General features: G+C 36.4%; 1 pseudogene; it reads left to right on the top strand.

Annotated features, from left to right (window-relative positions):
• The first annotated feature begins 13,127 nt into the window (after positions 1 to 13,127).
• LOC138175350 (F-box/WD repeat-containing protein 2 pseudogene) lies at positions 13,128 to 14,926 on the top strand (annotated as a pseudogene).
• The last annotated feature ends 3,784 nt before the right edge of the window (positions 14,927 to 18,710 follow it).

Below are 18,710 nucleotides of genomic sequence, written 5' to 3'. Positions count from 1 at the left end.
GCTGGCACTATCATCAATTCACTATCTGCCTGTGAAATCAACACAGACCCACCAACGAGGTCTGAGAACTCAGCACACATCATTAGTACAATCCCAGGACTTTAGAAGCCATCCTCCAGGACTTCTGTAAACAGATAACAAGAAAATCCTCTTTCAGGGCTCCCAGTAAGTTCCCAGGACTTTTGCACAGTGTATCAAAAACAAAAATCAAAACATACAGACCAGACAGAGTTCTGGCCTCCACAACAATTCCCCTTCTCAGTTCAACTCCCTCCCAGCTTGGGCTTCTCCTTCTTTATGGTCATTAACTCCTTACTGTTCTGTCCCCTTCCTGTTGCATCAGCAAGTTCCTCCCACTGTGGGTTTCACAAGTTCTGTTCCTTAACAAAGAATTGATATAATTATGGGCAAGGCTCAAAAGAAACTTTAATTGAAACAAGGTGCTAATTAAATAACTGAAACAAGGCACAAAGCACTTTGTTGCTTGTCATGACAAGTATCCATCCAATGACATAGCAAGATATACTTTCAGTTCACTAGGAAGAAGAATACTTAAGGATATTCTAGATAACTAGGCAAATCAATAATGTCACAATTTATTAATATAGTTACATTTGCATTTTTAATTCACATTTCATTAGCTTATCCATTTGTTCATTCATTTCAAAACCATTTATTAAGCAACTAACATAGGTTAATTAGGTTTGTAGAAAAAAATTAAGGGGAAAAAGGTGCATTTTCTGCTGCTGAGGAGTCTACATTCAAGTTGTACTGGATAAGATATGTGAAACATAGGAAGTCACTCGATAACACATCATAGTGATATAAGTGCCATGTATGTGTGTGTGTGTATATATGTTGATATATTAAATGTATAGGTGTAGATAGATAGATTAGATAGATAGATAGATAGATAGATAGATAGATAGATAGATAGATAGATAGATAGATTAGATACTTTTTTCAAAGCATGAGTGTAGTCATTGTGAGTGTGAAGTCAATTTAGGAAAATATAAAATAGATATATGTGGAGCTAAGTATTAAATGGACTGTAGAATTTGGATCAAATGAGAGAGGTTTTTAACAAGATTAACAGAAAAAATATAGAAATTAATAATTGTCATGGAATCCTTATGGTATTATGAGACTAGACTGATAAGAATAGTTTGTATTGAAGGACAGTGATGCAAGTGTGGAAAGATAACAGAATCAGTTAATGGGGGACTTTAATGCTAAGATCAGGATCTTAGATTTGATCTGATAAACATTTGAAAGAATGAACTGATGAAAGCTGTGTTTTAGATAAATTAGGCTAGTAGTGATATGTAGAATTGATTGAAGGTAGATAGACAGTAAACAAGGGTAGTTTATGAGCATCTCCCCCCCCCCAGTTATGTAGAAGTGAAGTGATTTTGTCCTAGAGAGAAGTACAAATAAAGAACATATGATTTTAGAGACATCTTGAAAAAATACTCAATCAAAATTAAAGACTCAAACTTTCCAACTACTTTATCTTTATGCTACTTATGTTTATTCTGTGTATATTGGTGTTTTCTCCTGATATAATGTGTATAGCTCCTTCTGAGTAGCTATACTTTCATTCTTTATACTTGTATTCATAGAACCTGAAAGAGTGCCTGGTGCATACTAAGGTTATAAATATGTTGATTTATTGATTTTTTATGTAAAGGACCATAAATGTTGAGGTTTAGGAATTGAGCATAGTAGGTTGAGACATTCTTTAAGTAACAGAAAATATAGGACTCTTCCAGGGCAGAGCCAAGATGGTGAAGAAAAGGAAACACTCAGACAAAGTCTTCCAACATTCCCCTATAAACAACTTTAAAATAAAAGCTTAAATCAAATTCTGGAGTGGTATAACCAACATAAGGGTAAGATATTCTTCCAACCCAGACAACTTAGGAGGTTGGAAGGAATGATACGTTAGTGCTAGCATTGGATGCAGGACTGGCAGTAGTTTTGGTAACTCCACTGATATACGTACTCCTGGGTCACAGTTTAAGAGAAGACATTCAGTCAAGATGGAATACAGTGCCCTGTGGAGTAGTATCAATTGCAGTCTATCAATTAGATGTAAATCAATTGTGATATATGAATTGATAAATGAATAAATGAAGTTGATGTAAGAATGAAATGATCAATGGATTGGACATATAATTAAAACAAATTGAAAAAATAATAATAATTCCAAATTATATGCTAAAATGAAAGTGTTAAAAAGGGGAGATTAATAAGGTTTTTAAATTGATTGAAAAAGATAAAAAAATTAACTAATAGATACAACTAGGAGTTGATTTTATAAAAAAAATTATAAATCAGTGGTTACTTTTATTTAAAAAAATAGAAAATCAAATTGGGAGGCTGTAAAGTGAAAAGAGTGAATATGTCATAATGAAGGTCATATTAAATAAACTATTAGGAGTTATTTTCCCCAAATATAACCCAGTACAGCTGACAATCTATGAATATAAAAAATGCAAATTGCCCAGATTAACAGAAGAAATAGAATACTTAAATAATCCTGTTTTAGAAAGAGAAATTGAACAAGTTAGAAATGAGCTTCTTACAAAAAAATTGTGAAGACCAAATGGATTTATAAGTGAATTCTACCAAACAGTTAAGAAACAATTAATCCCAAGACTATATAAGCTATTTGAAAAAGTAATAAAAGAAGGAGTCCTAGCAAATTTCTTTTATGACACAAATATGATTTTGATGCCTAATCCAGGGAGAGCAAAAACAAAACAAAGAAAACCAATTTCAGAAGACCAATTCCCTTAATGAATTTCAATGCAAAAAGTTCTGAATAAAATACTAGCAAGGAGATTATAACAATATATCACAAAAATCATACACTAAAAGTGAGTGGAATTTAAGCCAGATATAAAGGGTTGATTCAATATTAGGAAAACTATAAGCACAAATTACCATATCAATAACAAAAACAACAAATACCATATGATTGTATCAATAGATGCAGAAAAAAGATTTTACAAAATACGACACCCATTTTCATTTGGAGAAAAATTATAAAGCATAGGAATTAGTGGACCATTTCTTAAAATGATAAAAAATATAACAAAATTCATTGAAAAGGACAAAAGGTCAAACAATATATACAAGCATTTTTCAGAAGAAGATATCAAAGCTATCAACAATCATATGAAAGAATGATCTAAATCACTACTGATTACAGAAAGGCAAAGTAAAACAACTCTGAGGCACCACCTCTCATCTCTTAGGTTAGTTACCATGGCAGAAATAGGAAATGACAATTCTCAGAGGGGATGTCTACAAAAGATACCACTAATACACTACTGGTGAAGCTTCTAACTAGTCCAACCATTCTGGAGAACAATTTAGAACTATTTACATGGGCAAAAAATAGGAAATTGAAGGAATACTTATCAACTGAGAAATGGCTGAACACATGGTATATAGTTGTTATGGAATATTATTGAACTATAAGAAATGATCAACAGAATGGTTTCAGAAAAACCTGGAGAGACTCATATGGACTGATGCAAAGTAAAATGATAATAATCAAGATAACATTCTATGCAGTAGCAGTAATATTGTAAGGATTATCAGTTGTGAAAGACTTACCTTCTCTGATTAATAAAATGATCCAAGACCATTCCAAAGCACCCAAGATGAATAATGCTGTGAACCTTCAGAGAGAACTAATGAAATCTGAATGCAAATCAACATATATTTTTTTAAACTTTATTTTTCTTGTGTATTTATATGGAATTTTTTGCAACATGGATAATATGGAAATGTGTTTTGTATGACTTCACATGTATAATCAATATCATATTGCTTGCCAACTCAAGGAGGGGCAAGGGAGAATTTGGAATTCATGATATTCAAAAATGAGTGTTAATATTTATACGTAAATGCAAAATATTTTAATGAAACAAATAAAATTATATTCAAATTGTATATTTTAAATTATATTTAAAAAATAAAATATAGAACTGGAACTACAGGAGAGTCTCTTTCCAATACATTTTTTTTGGAAACAATCACAATAACAACTCAAATGAATTGCCTTTGTCAAAGAAATATCTTCTAGCTGAATTAACTTATTTTAACTTATATTGGGGAGAAAATGTAAAATAAAATAAGATAAAGCAAACAACAAGAACAAAAAACACTATATTCTTTCATTGTGTTTTGTCTGTCCCTTTAATTAACACATATTTTGAGTGACTTATTATACCTTTTCCCAAAAAATCTCTGTCTCTAATATTAATATCTGCTAAAATTGCTCTATAGGAGCAATTTGAAATTTGATTAATTTCAATTTCTTTGAGTTCTTCCTGACAAAACCTGTGGCAATAACAAGAATACATTTTTGGATAATGTGCTCTTCACCATTCTCTCAAATCACCTCCAATATTATAAACAAACATGCAGGTTATCTTTGAGTTTACACTTTTTGCTTCAAATATTTTCCCCAGCAAAGTTTCTGAAGGTCACCAATTCATTCAAAAGCATATTCATTTTGCTTCCTGACCTTTGCACTAGAGTCACTGATGTGTCAGCTATGAACTTTACAAATCAATTTCATAAGTTTGAAAACTTCTATTAGATCACTCAAAGTTTCCTCTGACTATATGTTTCTGGCCAGAAGAATTAGGAAAGCATGTTGATATTGTGGATACAAGAAAAATATTCACTGTTATTCCTAGAGCCCTGAGTATTATAACCATTATATCCCTCTGCTGACATTTTCCATGGCTACTCTGACTTCATACTTTGTGCTTTGGCTGTTCTAAATACACAAAGAACCCCCAATTCCCATTAGTCTAAGGACATCCAATGTCCAATTAAGGGCCTCTAGTTCCTGAGTTATGCACCCTAAGGATACATGCCAGTAACAGAAAGTCGAAAACGCAATTTATTAAGGACCTATCTGCCATTTAAATTTTTTTTCCTTAGAATTAAGTGATGGGTTTTAACACCTGGTATCCTTTTATAAAAATTGATCTAATCCAAATGTAGGAACACACACACACACACAGCTCAAAACCTCTGATCTACTTAGAGAAGGAATTTCCTAATTCATTGTGTTTCTTGAATAAGGAAGAGAATTGCCTAGGAGTTCCACACTGATGTTCAACTTGGAAACAAAACCTAGTATGTTATTTGAATAGTGCATATTCCATGGTGGTGATAGGAACTGGAGGAAAAGAAAGCCTTCTGAGAATGTCAAAGAGTAACTATTAGTAACCCCATGCTCAATCCCTTCCAAGGGGAGCTAATAAGTTATTTGGGTTCTTTATGCAGTTCTCCATCTGTTTGGGGGCTCCTAATGACTCCTTCAAATCTTTTACATTGAGGTATATGTGTGAAAAAGAGGTTTTCTCATGCTTGATTTGCATTTGGGAATTTTAACAAATATACAGTTGCAAGAGAGTCTATTACTGGTATTTGGGGAGACCTAGGCACAAGTCATAGGACAAGTATATTTAGAATTTTTATAGGTGGAGGCAATGAACCAAAAAGAGGAAATTACCCTTGTGGCTTAGGTCTGAAGCTTTGGACCTAGTCTATGTAAGCCCAGAGTCTTCAGGGTCCTTTGGGCCAAGGGATGAACTTTGCATTTAATGATATGTGTGCATGTTATATCCCTGCACCCTCAACCCAAGAGACTGGATAAAGCTTTAGAGCAGGAACTGTCTCACCTTTTTGTACTTTGTTCTAGCAACTTTAACACTTCCTTGTGCTTAGCAAGTACTCAATAAATCCTTGCTATATCAATTCACTTGTTAAAGTGAATGGGAAAGAGCTATTTGAGCTATTCTCAAAGTTACATTTTCTTTCTCATGGATCATGTTACATACAAAATGTTCCAAAAAGAAGGGTGGGACTTGAGGACCACCAGAAGACCTAGAAAGAAGACCTATGCTTGGAAATGAGGAATGCAATATATTCAACTAAGGCTCTCATAACTACCTACCCACATTCTAGGTCTAATGAGTCCCATTACCTGCATAATAACAGGATGATTAGATAAATTATGTATAGCTTATTGTCCTGTCTTCATCTGAGTCTTAATCTGGAACTCAATTATAATAGTGATACAATAAGGAAAAGTCCCTGGTGAAGAACTTCTTATTTTGAAAATATCAGCTAGTACCAATAGTTATGCAGACTTCAGAAATGAAAAGAAAGAAATGAGAACCATTGACAGAAGATATTCTTTGATTAAGAATATCAGAGAGTTCAACATCCTCTACCTTTTAGAATAGGAGGAACAGGTAGATAAGGTGAAGTGTTTAAATATATAGTTTCTCAAGAGGGTGAAGTTTGATTTACGATATTAGGAAAGTGAACTCCCTTGATAGGACAATATTTGGATGGAAAAATAATAAATGAAGTAAACAAGGGCTGGAGGAATGAGGTTATCCTAAGGATACAGGAAGATAGCCTCACCATCATGCAGCTGAACAGTCTTGAGCCTGAAAAGCCTCTATTTCACAATAAAACAATAATCCCAAACTGAATTAATACAATAATACACATGAATGAGTAAACAAAATTCTTCAGACTTTCCTGTGTCTCCAGGGCAGCTTCAGAAGATGGGGCGGGAAGTCACCAAGAGTTGTCCAACAGTGACATCAGGGGTCATCAGGTTGCATATGGTTCCTTTTGATACCCTCCTCCACCCCCACTCCCGCACCCCAAGTTCTGGTACAGCAGTTTGTAAAAGCAAATTATTGTTCCTCCCGCACAATTTTAGACATTTGTCTTTGAGGGCTAGGAAGAGAGGTTGGGGTCAGGAGTGATAATTTTGAGTTTTCCTGCTGTCTTAAGACCTCTCAGTTACTGGAACTAAGCCAGGTATTTTGGCATAGTTCCTGCTGGACCCTCAGGCAAATGAATTTAAGGCAGTTATAAAACATTGGATTCTATACTTTTAAAGAGTGGAGAGTATGTTCATAAGTGTTAATTCATTTATCCTAGGTACAACTCCACAATATACCCAGAAGCGAGAATTATCTCCCCTTTTCTAAGGATGGAGGCACAGAGAAGTCATGCCTTGCCCAAAGTCATAAACTTAGTGGTGGAGCTATGTAACTAAACTAGGTCAGGCAACTCCAAACCTAATATTCTCCTCACTCTATGATACTGTTATCTCTTTGAAGCCAATAACTATAGCTTATATTTGTCTTAAAAATCACATGGCAAGAGGCAGCATGGTATAGCAGAAAAAATGCTGCCTCTGAAGTCAAAGGATCTGGGTTCAAATCAAGAATTCAGTGTGTTTCTACTGAATAACTTTTGCTCAGTCATTTAATCTTTCTTTGCTTTTAGGTTTCTATCTTGTAAAATGAAAGGGTTGAATTAGATTGCACCTGACTTCCTTTCCACCTCCAAATCTATGATTTTAGGATCCTATTCTCATTCTACAACCAGCTGATATTTTTTTAAACTTGACTTGGTTGGGTTGTTCATTAACCACCTTTGTTGTTGTTCAGTCATTTTTCAGTCATATCTGACTCTGTATGACCCTGTTTTCGGTTTTCTTGGCAGAGATACTGAAGTGGTTTGCTATTTCCTTCTTCAGCTCATTTTACAGATAAGGAAACTGAGACAAACAGGGTTAAAACTAGTAAGTGTCTGAGGTCAGATTTGAACTCAGGAAAATGAATCTTCTTGACTCTAGGCCTGGAACTCTGTCCACTGTGCCACCTAGCCGACTGTCTTACAAGAGATCTATTTACTGGTATTAAACCCTTGATCCCAAATAACTTCTTAACCTTTCCCTCTCTGGACTCATGGATGGATCTCAGGGCATCCATGAACATGGATGGGGGAGGGAGTGAACCTCTCTTTATTTTAATACAAATAATTTTCTTATAATTCTATGTATTTTGATCAATAAATTTAAAAATGTTATTCTGAGAAGGGATCCATGGGCTTTACAAGACTGCCAAAAAGGACTATTATGTTAAAAAAAAAGGTTAAGAATGCCTTCCCAAGAGAGAAACTTGACATTGATTGCTAGTGATCTGTATTATATATTGTACTTTTAGTGAGGATGATGATAGGATTAACAATTTAGAACTGGAAGGTGACTTAGAGGTTATTTTGCCCAAAGCATTCAATTTACAGATGAAGAAATGAGGCCCAGAGCTTTTAGAAGCCTGACATAATGTCACAGAAATAGTCAATAGAAGAGCCAAAATTTGAATGCAGGCTCTCTGATTCCAAATCCAGCACTTATACTATCATGACACAGGTGCCGGAGAGACCAGCGGTGACCTACCCCTGATAAGAGAGTTTTATCTAATGAACTTGAATCCTGACAATTTGCTTTATCTGCTTGGAGGAGGTCATCCAACTCTGCTGTCACCCCTCATTTCACTTGTGTAGTACACCTTGTACTGTTAAATCTGCTAATGACTCCAGGCTACCCAATAACTCTGAAATTAGCTTTTTGGGAACTATCCACCTATCATCTATTAAGGGACCAACCCCAGGTCACACAGTCAATCTTTCACAGAGCAGGTAAAGAATTTATAACCCAACATCTCCATTTACTCTTAAAACCAATGAAGTATGACTCTTCTCTGATAAGAGAGATAATTTATAGTCAGTTTTAGTTTATTAATGAGCACCACTCTACTCTGATCAAAACTTCCATCATTCATGGTTAAGTTTTATTATTTTTTGAAGGGGTATCTTCCCTAGGAAGCTCTATTCTTTGCCCAAGAAAATAAAACTCTGTTTTTAATGCCTAATTATGAAATATTTACGGATATCTTAAAGTTACATAAGAGGTCTTATTCTTCATCACATCTTAAAATGTTTTGATACCATTTCAATGATGATTTCAAGACATTTGGCTAAGACACATCGAAATCCTTCCTAAACCTAGGTGTCTGGATGGCTAAAATAACTGACCTGACACAAACCAAGGGATTGTGATGTAATAGGTTTCTGAACTTATAAGGATGTAAGTTTTAGTTACAGTAAGCATACCTGCTGGGGGTCCGTGTTCTGTTTCTGGTTCCATCAATCATTAAGACTCTAATTGGGCTCCCTTTTCTTCATGGGGGTGTTGTCGCTCAGTGGTGGCTATTGTCTTCTACAGCCTTGTATTATGTAGGAAAAGCACCAGGTCTAAGGAAGCACTCTGTACCATGGCCTGGGAAGTCATATACATGTAGAGAGCTGCTAGATATCATGTCACCAAAGACGTCAGTTATACATAAAGAATAAGAAAAAAAAATTATGGTCTAGCTACTTATGTGAGACAGATTCATCTACATGGCCCACCCAACAACGCCTTGAAATTCTGTTGCTATACAGAATAAAAACGTTGCCTTATCCTTTTTTTTCCCTTTGAAATTTCAGTTGCTTCCTCCTACCTGATTCCTGTCTTATAGCCTACGACAGATTTCCTGTGATGTGTTTGGGTAAACTTTATGAAAAGCACAGAGGTCCTATCTTTTAAACTATAGCTTACTCCCAAACACCTACAATTTTACTGATTCAGTTTATAGTTTGCCCAAGATATCCCTTAGTCACTTGAATCATTTTAGGAAGCTGTAGCTTAGGAACTCACTAGTTATATAGCATGTAACACACTGGACATACTGTAAGACAGGGGTGTGAATCCCACCTCAATAGTTCGATGCCAAGTAGGTCATTTAACCTTGCTTTTCCTCATCTATAAAATGGGGATAACAATGTAACATCCAAATTACTGGGTTATTGTGAGGTTCAAGACATGGGGTATGCATATAAAACTCCGAAGACTTTAAATATTATATAAATGCAAATTAATAATAATAATAAAAGCAATAAAATACCTTAGCTAGTCAGCAATATTTATGTAGAGTTTTAAGGTCTGCAAAGTGTTTTGAAAAAATTATCCCTTTTCATTCTAACAATGACCCTGTGAGGTAGTTATTATCCTCATTTTACAATTGAAGAAATTGAGGTAAACAAAAGTTACTTATCTTGTCCAGGCTTACACAGCTATTAGGTCTCTGAGGCTAGATTTAAATTCGGTTCTTTCTGACTTCAGACCCATTCCATTCACTTCAACACCTAGCTGTCTGGTACTGCTTTCATATTCTAGAGATGCCTCTCATTCCAATTATCTGTGTGACTTTGGGAAAGGCACTTAATCTCGATGGATTTCTGTCTACTTATCTGTTATGAGAAGGGGATTGGACAAGATGTACTCAGAGGCCCCTTCTAGCTCTACATTCTTCATCCTATGATCATATGTTCCAGAGCATAGACTCTAATGTGTTCATTTACCTGTTAGGTAGGTACTTTCTTCTATTAAACTCCCACCCAGATGCCTGATTACTTTCCATCAGTGAGCTGGTGACTGAAAACTACTGCATAAAGCAGTAAATCCTGGAAATTTTTAACCATCTGGAAAGACTTTGAGGTGAAGCCCAGTGAAAACTGTGTCTGAGAATGGAAGAACAACCTAGACAAGCCCAAAGAAGTCCATCAAAGGAGACAACTATAGATGGTTATTGCTCTTTTATTGTAATAATTCAATGCAGAGCCTTGAGTGGGAAGTCCTTGGGCCAGTAAGACATAGTTTTACAATCCTCATCAGAGGACATGTTAACAGCATAGAGGTAATTGCAGAGTTTTGCAAAATTCTTCTAGTCAGGAAGACCTTAATTCAAATCTTGCCCCAGCTAGCTGTATAATGCTAGACAAATCATATAACCTCTTTTGGCCTCAGTCTTCTCATCCATAATACAATGCTATCACTTATCTAACAGTATTATTGTGAGTGCCAAATGGAAAATGCTTGAAAATGCTTTGCAAAACTTAAATCACTCTCTAACTTCTAGGTATTAACATGAAAATAGATACTTTGATATTCCAGTGATCTATGATGTCATTGATGTGGATACTTCCTCCAGTAATTCAGAAAATAATACAGCTATCCTCTGTCATCCTGTATGACTCTCATCCATGTCTTCTTTTAAATCCTCTACTGGCAGTCCAGTCAAGATGGTCAGGGTCTCCAAACATAAGGGTTGTCTTAGAAAAGTATAGGTTCCATTGGCACATGCTCAATTGTTCTTGTAAATTTAAATACTTTGCAAAAAAAAAGATTTACATTTTGGTTAAAAAATAAATGGGTTTAGATTGCCAGTAGATTATAATGATCAAAATTTTCCCAATTTTGATTATTGTAGATATGCCCTAATGGTGATGGTGTAGGGTGTATGTGTGTGTGTGTGTGTGTGTGTGTGTGTGTGTTAGTGTAAGGGAGGAGGATGTGTGATTCTCCATACCTCTTCCTCTACTTACCTGATGTCTAGAATTTACTCAAAATTGATGAAATTCTGATCTATTAACCAGGAGTAAATAGTTGGTGTTGTTTTTGTCACTGTTTTTTGGTGTGTGTGTGTGTGTGTGTGTGTGTGTGTGTGCGTGTGTGTGCATGTGTGCATGTGTGGTAAAGACTCCTTTCTTTAAGTCAGAAGGGACAAACTAAGTGCCAGAGCAGAAAACTTAGCCAACTAGTCATGCTTCTGACAACCATTAAAGCCTGAACTGCTAAGCTATTCAGAGAGCTTCCCTCCCACTTGAAGATTATTCACTTTCAAATGCAGATATCCCCTCTAGTAGTTGGAGTGTCATTTTGGTAGTTCAAGGCCATAGATGGAATAAAGGCACAGATTTCTGGCAAAGCTGTAGTTTCAGAGTATCCCTACTCCCATTTCCAGTAGCAAACCAGATTGCCAGAATTTGGCTACATCTTCCGTTCTGGGTTACTGAGGTTATCTCTAAGACTAGGGGTAGTGGTAATGTTTTAATGCCATCAATTTGAATCACAACCAATGTGCCTTCTACTATCATGCTAATCAAGCAGTCATAAGTAACTTTGAGAAATAAGGTATTTACTTAATGTAGTACAGTAATAATGGCTGGTATAAAATCACCTCAAAACTGGGACCTATTCTCCCATAATATATTCTGAGTCCAGGTGAAAGGATACTCAGATTTAGAGACCACTGTATAACAGGAGTAACTCAAAGATTCTGTGTGCTAAACATCCTTTTTTTAATCCACAGGGTGCTCAAAAAGTGCTGTTAAGCATGGTGAATCTTTGTCCACATGACTTTGTCTCCTGAAACACACTCTGCAACCAGCAAATATAGGAATAAGGCTAGAAGAATGGTAAGGAGATAAGAAGTCCCAAATCAACCAGACTTGTTGAAGATCACAAGGTTTTCCTACAGCTAACATTGTATTATATCTTATGGGGGTGGGGGAGGAGGGCAGGAGGAAGGGAAGAATAGGTATCTGCCTCTTCACAATACCACCAAGTGGTTCCTTCTCAGGGGGTTCAACTAGATGCCACGTTCATTACAATTTCTTAAAACAATACATCCTTAACTCACTTGATAATTTATAGGTAATCATTGATATATCCTCCTATCTGAATACAACTCATTCTTGCTCTAAGACTTTTTAAACTAGTGTCCATCAGCAATTGATTGACTGATTGAAATATTCCCACTTAGTTAAAGTATCCAGGATAAAATACCCTGAGGTGGGTTCTACCCCAGTATTACACATGGATACACATTCAATCCTGGAATGAATCACATTCAAGAAGTGTGATTCCTGGCAGTAGAAAAGAGTGAGCCTATGGACTAAAATGAAGCCAAGTCTTGACAGTTGGGGTTGGTACTAAGGAAGGTGCACACAAGCAAAGAAAAGACTTCTTCACCTTGTAGTTTGTGATAGATAGAAAGATAGATGATAGATAGATAGATAGATAGATAGATAGATAGATAGATAGATAGATAGATAGATAGATATCTTATTACAACTTTACCTTAAATTTGTATCTACTCTATTGACAGTCTTTGTACTTCTGGTAGAGAACATCCCATGGAGGTGGATGCTGTAGTTAATCTTTCTATAACATATTAGTTAAAAGTCTGCTATCTCCGAGCCTGTGGAACCGAAGTGGCGGCCGCAAATTGGCGCCATGGCTGCCGAAGGGGTCCGGCTGCTACGAGGTTCTGCCGGCCCGCGGGCGCCCAGGTGGTGTGTGTCCATCCCGAGGCCCTAGGTCCCGGAGCGTGCCCTCAGGTAAATTTTTCCATAAGCTTATGAAGAGAAAGGACTTTGAGACATGGCTTGATGACATTTCTGTTACATTTCTTTCTCTGAAGGACTTGCAGAAAAATGAAAGTCTGGATCACCTGATTAGTCTGAGTGGAGCAATCCAGCTCAGGAATCTCTCCAATAACCTAGACTCTGCTCAAGTGAGACTTCCTCAAACTTCTTCCCGTGGAACTCAGTTTTTATTTGTTAAAATGGCTCGATTCTCAGACCTTACTCACATGTTGCCTCGTCTCTAAGCAGTGGAATAAGGTTATAAGGGCCTGTACAGAGGTATGGCAGACTGCCTGTAGAAACTTGGGCTGGCAGATAGATGATTCCATTCAGGACTCTTTGCATTGGAAGAAAGTTTTTTTGAAGGCAATTTTGAGAATGAAGCAATTGGAGGACCATGAAGCCTTTGAGACCTCATCGTTAATTGGACACAGTGCCAGAGTATATGCACTTTACTATAAGGATGGACTTCTCTGTACAGGGTCAGATGACTTGTCTGCAAAACTCTGGGATGTGAGCACAGAACAGTGCATATATGGCATCCAGACCCACACCTGTGCTGCTGTGAAGTTTGATGAACAGAAACTTGTAACAGTATCTTTTGATAACACAGTAGCCTGTTGGGAATGGAGTTCAGGAGCCTGAACTCAGTACTTCTGAAGACACACAGTTGCAAGTGTTCAGTTTGGACTACAATGATCAGCTTGATCTCTTAGAGAGTGGTTCTGTGGACTTCACCGTGCAAGTCTGAGCCTTATCAATGGAGACATGCCTGAACACCGACAGGTCATACTGAGTGATAACCAAGGTGGTTTTACAGAAGTGCAAGGTCAAGTCTCTGTTGCACAGCCCTGGAGATCATATTCTCCTCAGTGCCGACAAGTATGGAATTAAGATTTGGCCATTTGGAAGAGAAATCAACTGCAAATGCTTAAAAACATTGTATCTGAGAATCGAAATATCTGTTTGAAGCCCAGACTCCATGTTGATGGCAAATACATTGTATGTAGTTCAGCCCTAGGACTTTATCAGTGGGACTTTGCCAGCTATGATATTCTCAGGGTTATCAAGACTCCAGAGTTAGCAAATTTGGCATTACTTGGCTTTGGAGACATCTTTGCCCTGTTATTTGACAACCGCTATCTCTACATCATGGACGTAAGGACAGAGAACCTGATCAGCCACTGGCCTCTGCCTGAGTAAAGGAAGTCAAAGTGGGGCTCCAGCTTCTTGGCAGGTGAAATGTCATGGCTGAATGGACTAGATGGGCAGAATGATATGGATTTGGTTTTTGCCACCAGTATGCCCAACCACAGTATTCACTTGGTTTTATGGAAGGAACATGGTTGAAGATATGGACAACAGCTAAAAAAAAAAATGACTTTGGGTGCTGAGGCTGCTACTTCTGATGTAGCCTTGTGGCAGCTGATTTTGCATGAACCAAAGTTCACACCTAATGCTATCGTCATGCAGTGCACAATCATTTATTTTCCTTGGGTGGGGAGTGATGGGGGGTGGGAAGAAATGTGGGGGGAAAAGGATTATTTTATTGACATAATGCAATGCAGCATGCTAACAATCTACACCACTGAAACTCATTTGTACTTAGTTATGCTTATCATTATAAAAGAACAAATTTTGGGCCTATCTTTATTGACTGGAGTATTGGTTTAAAGTAAAGCAAGTTAAATGGTTTACAAATCTGCTAATAATTGGATATGAAATCCCAGTGAGTGATTAAAGATTTTTTTGCCCTTGTAAAAAAAAAAAAGTCTTTGCTATGAGTTAATTATGTCCACTGGCTGGTTTTTAATGGGAAGTATAATGGTGGAGGCTTATGAGCTCTAGTGTTAGAAATGGATAGCCACAGAATATCCCCTTCAAATCTTGAATTAGTAGCTTCCCTTTGTGTATCCAACTCATGAGTATGAGTCCAATTTGGGACAGTTAGACAGAGTGGAACACTAAACTAGTTTAATAGACTTAGAGAAGCCTCAGGCTAGTAAAAGTAAAGGCAGTGCTTTTTTTCTTTTTGAAACTAATTTTTTTTAAGCAATTGGGGTTAAGTAACTTGCTCAAGGTTACATGAACAGTTATTTCTGGGAGTGGTGCTAAGTATCTGAGCCCGGATTCAATCCCTAGGTCATCCCGACACTGGGGCCGGTGCTCTTACTGGCTGAGCCACCTGGCCACCCCTAAGGCAGTGCTTTCTTACAGAAAAAGCAAGCACTATTTATTATGGCCTAGGAATTTTGGCACTGGCCACAATTTATGAACTATGTTGTATTCATAATGATTGGTTTACAGAGCACATCAATATTGAAGTTCAGTTCTTCACATAAAAATAAAAAAAAATACATTTATAGAATAATGGCACTTTAAATCTGTCATCCTAATATAGCAGCAGCACTTTCTGAATTTTTGAAAGTTAAGTCAAAAATGGGAACGTAAATATATTTAAGTAACTGGTTTAGTTCTAAACAGAATTTCTAAAACTCTAAACAATGTGATTCTATAATGTCAGCCTTTTAGCAAATAAAAGGTAGATTGTCTTATTCTTTATGTACTTTACTGTGGGAAAGAGTATGAGGCAGAAGAAGGAGCCAGTCAGAAAATATAAAGCACTGATCAAACTCTATTATAGTAAAGAAGTGATTCAATTGCTTCAAGGTCAGCTATTGCTCTCTTCTACAGCAGTGAGGCCCACACTTCCTTTGCCCTTATAAAGGGCCTTCACTGATATAATTTTGCTCTAATTTTGGTACAATAACTATATAATGCCTGGTTATAGCAAATCACATCTGTCATAGGCAGTGTGGATATATTATTCTTGAAATCTGTTAGATGGGGTGTTCAAACTCTCTCTAACAATAACTAACCATGTGACTACAGGCAAGTCACTTGACCTTTGGGAACATGTTTCCACATCTTAAAAATAAGGATAATATATGCAATATATACCTTCTAATATTGTTGTGAGATAGAAGTGAATCATTTGTGCTTGGGATGTGTGATTCTAAACGGTATTCCCCTGTGAATCTCTGCTTCTCATACCCATGAGGTCCTAGATTGATGGTTAATGTTGTCTTTTCCCTGACAGATGTGGTTAGATCTGAAAACTGCCCAAGAATTCAATTAGTTAAACAATAAATATTTATTAAGTACCTATTATTTTTTCTTAAAAAATCTTACTTATTACTTCATCTTTTTAATTACACATCTTTAAACCAATTTTAACGTTCTTTATTTTTTTAAATTTTGAGTTCCACATTTTCTCCCTCTGTCTCTACCATTATCCCTTATTGAGAAGGCAAGCAATTTGACATAGGTTATATGTGTATAGTCATGAAAAACACATTTCCATGTAAGTCATTCTGTGAAAGAATACACAGAGAAACACACACACACACACACATACACACAAGAAAAATAAAGAAAATAAAGAAAACATACTTTTTATCTGTTTTCAGTGTCTACCAGTTCTTTCTCTGGAGAAGGACAGCACCTTTTATCATAAGTCCTACAGAGCTATCTTGGATCATTGTATTTCTGAGTCTAGCTAAATTATTCATACTAGATGATAATATAATATTGCCGTTACTGTGTACAATGTTCTCCTGGTTCTGTTCATTTCATTTTACATCAGTTCATGTCTTTTATGTTGTTGTTGTTTTGTTTTGTTTTTCCAGGAGCATCCTACTCATCATTTCTTTAAAGCACAATAATATTTTCCATCACAATCATATTCAGCCATTCCCCAACTTATGGACATTCCCTCAATTTCCAATTCTTTGCCACCACTAAAAGAGTTGCTATATTTTTGTATAGATAGGAACTTTTTTTAAATCTTTGTGATTTAAAATCTTTGTGAACCTAGTGATGGTATTGCTTGGTCAAAAGGTATTCATGGCATTATAGCCTTTTGGATATAGTTCCAAATTGCTCTCCAGAATGGTCATTAGTATACAACTTCATCAATAGTACATTTGTGTTTTAATTTTCCCACATCCCCTCCAACATTTATAATTTACTTTTCTGTCATATTAGCCAGTCTGATAGATATAAGATAGCTCAGAGTTGTTTTAGTTTACATTTCTTTCATCAATAAATGTTTAGAGTATTTTTTCATATGACTATAGATAGTTTTGATCGCTTTGCCTGAAAACTTCTTTTCATATTCTTTGGTCATTTATAAATTGAAGAATAACTCTTATTTATACAAATTTGACTCAGTTTTCTATATTTGAGAAATGGAGTCTTTAGCAGAGAAACTTACTGTAAATTTTTTCACAGTAATGATTACTATGTATTTTTCTCCATCCTATTTGTCCTGTTCATCCTACTGTCTCTTTCCTTTTACCCCATCCATTCTCAAAAGAAGCACCTACTATGTTACAGGCACGTGTAAGCACTGTGGAGAAAAGAAAGACCAAAGACAGTCCCCGTCCTGCCAAAATAATTAGAAGATTTAGGATTTTTCTGTAAGACTCCTTATGAAATAAAATTCTCTATTATCTCTCCCTCTTGATGTATAACTTTCTATAACAACAACAATAATAACTGCATAATAATGCAGCATTTGGGAATTGCAGTATTTTATAAGTTGAAAGCTCTGCAGACCTAAGATTCTAGGTTCCAAGTTGGAAGCTACCTTAAAGAACAATTCAAGGCCAATCCCCCTTCTTTTACAAAGGAGGAAGACAGAGTCACACAGCCAATTAATCACAGAGGCAAGATTTGATCCTGGGTCTTTTTGACTCCAAGTCCAGCATTCTATCCACTACCCTATGTTGCTTTGCTTTCACCATGCTAAGCCTCATAATCACCTTGGCAGTTGGGTTATCTCATATTGCCACTATAAACAATATTTATATAGCACTTACTCCATGCCTGATACTGTGCTAATCCCTTTACAATTATTATCTCATTTGAGCCTAACAACAACCCTGGTAGGTAGGTGCTATTATTATTCACATTTCACATATACGGAAACTGAGGTGAATGGTGGTCACGTAGCTAGTAAGTTTCTGAGGCAGGATTTGAATTCAGGTATGCCTGACTCCAAACCCAGTCCACTTTTACTCACTGTACTGCCTACACTGTTCTTTATTAGAGGACATTAAATGACTTACCCCAAGGTCACACAGCCAGTAATGGCATAGCCATGATTCAAACCCCAGCCCTCTGGATCCAAATCCAGGACTCTTTCCCCAACACTGCAGCTGCCTAAGTGCTAATAATGACATGGCTTCCAGCTGGCAGTGTCTGAAGTTGATCAGCACTTTCTCTCGAGGGTATAGGATTCACAAGATAACAACACTAGTGATGCATTTCAAGCCATTACACTCCTACTAAACAATTTCAAAAACAGCTTTGGTATAAGGTCCCCACCCCCTTTCTTCCCCTTTCCTCCCCTTTCCTCCCATATACACGTACACACTTCTTTACAAGATGTATTACTGCAATTGGGAGAAACAGTTTGTCTCCCTGAAAGCAAAGGACAAACAAGGATACCATGTATTTTCTTTTATATCTTCAAGCTCATGAGCTGATGT

Source organism: Petaurus breviceps, unplaced genomic scaffold, assembly GCF_028583685.1.
Source record: "Petaurus breviceps papuanus isolate PSGF00001 unplaced genomic scaffold, PetGlider_PUasm1.0 77, whole genome shotgun sequence".
In the NCBI taxonomy this organism is placed as follows: Eukaryota; Metazoa; Chordata; class Mammalia; order Diprotodontia; family Petauridae; genus Petaurus; species Petaurus breviceps.
The sequence above is the reverse complement of the archived record's forward strand: the minus strand, read 5'-3'. Positions and strand labels throughout refer to the sequence as shown.